This window comes from Chondrus crispus, genomic scaffold (assembly GCF_000350225.1).
Source record: "Chondrus crispus Stackhouse genomic scaffold, scaffold_98, whole genome shotgun sequence".
NCBI classification, from domain to species: Eukaryota; Rhodophyta; class Florideophyceae; order Gigartinales; family Gigartinaceae; genus Chondrus; species Chondrus crispus.
In genome coordinates, this window is record NW_005178869.1 from 235,685 (window position 1) to 237,149 (window position 1,465).

Sequence of the window (1,465 nt, forward strand, 5' to 3'; positions counted from 1 at the left end):
TTCGTGTTTACGTGCTTTCGTCTACACCTTTCAAGCTGATTACTGATCACCAGGCTCTTAGTTACGCCTTTCGCAAGAAAGACATCCACGGTCGTTTGGATCGTTGGCTAGACTTCTTAGCCGAGTACGACTTCACCGTGGAATATCGTTGTAGATTCGCAAATAGTGCAGCTGACTACCTTTCTCGCATTCAGCCCAAGAACGGCGACAACCCAACTTGCCAGGAAGAGGGAGACCTTGCCCTCGCTATTACGACCCCGATCTACTCTACAGAAGATCTACAAGAGTTTTGCCAAGATATCATGTCCTATCTGCAAGGCGAAACACCGGTTGGGTTGGATGATTACAGGAAGTCTCGCATGAAGAATAATGCGAAGAACTTTCTAGTGTGGGAGTCGAAGTTGTTCCGCCGCACCATTCATGGTCTTCGTGTTGTTGCCCCAATTTATTATCGCGAAAAGATACTGAAGGGTTTCCATGACGACATTGGTCATTGGGACTTGAAGACCACTCGTCAATCTGTCACGGAAAGGTACTGGTGGCCGACCGTTTGTATGGACGTGGGAGACTACGTGAAGAGTTGTGACGGGTGTCAGAAGACGCGTCCGATTCCCAAATATAAGACCACTTTGCGCCTTCCCATTACAAGCTTGTTTGATGTTTTCTCTATTGACTTTGCTGGCCCCTTCCCTGCCACCTCGTCCGGAAATCGCTTCGTGTTGGTTCCGGTCGAACACCTCACAGGATGACCAATTGCCCTATCCACTGCTGATAGTACTGCTCAAGTGGTTCTTGACTTTGTCAAGAGAGAAATCATGTACTCATTCGGCCCTCCGAGAACCATTGTCTCTGACAATGCTACCTGCTTCACAGCCTCGGCCGTTTCTAGCTTCATGGCTCGACACGGTATCACTTGGCGCACCGTCCTCGCCTACGCTCCCATGTCTAACGGTAGAGCAGAGAGAATGGTTGGAACTCTGAAGGCTGCCGTCCGTAAGACAGTTCTTGGAACTGGAATGGAGTGGGACAAAGCACTCACCCAGGTCCTGTATGGATATCGCCGACTTGCCATGAAGAACGGCGTGTCGCCCTTCGAATTAATGTATGGGGTCCCACCTCGGATGGATTCCAGTGCAGAAACCGGTGCAAGCCGAGTTGTCCCTTCCTTAGACCATCATCGTCGTTGGAGCTTCTGACTGGATCTGTCCCACGAGCAGTTCGCTCAGGGGCCTCTGTGGAAAAAAGGATCGTAGCGTCGTCGTCTCACTTCTTCGAAGTAGGAAACAAAGTTCTTGTCGCTCGGGGAACTTCATTTGGTGGTACGAAGTGGCCCGCGTTCGTTTCCAAGTTCAACGGCCCGTGCCGCGTCTTGAGAGTTCACCACCCGCGATACGTGCTAGAGTCCCAGCACGGCCGAGTATCCAGGAAGCCTATTCATGCTCGCCGACTCGTCCTATATCGTGAA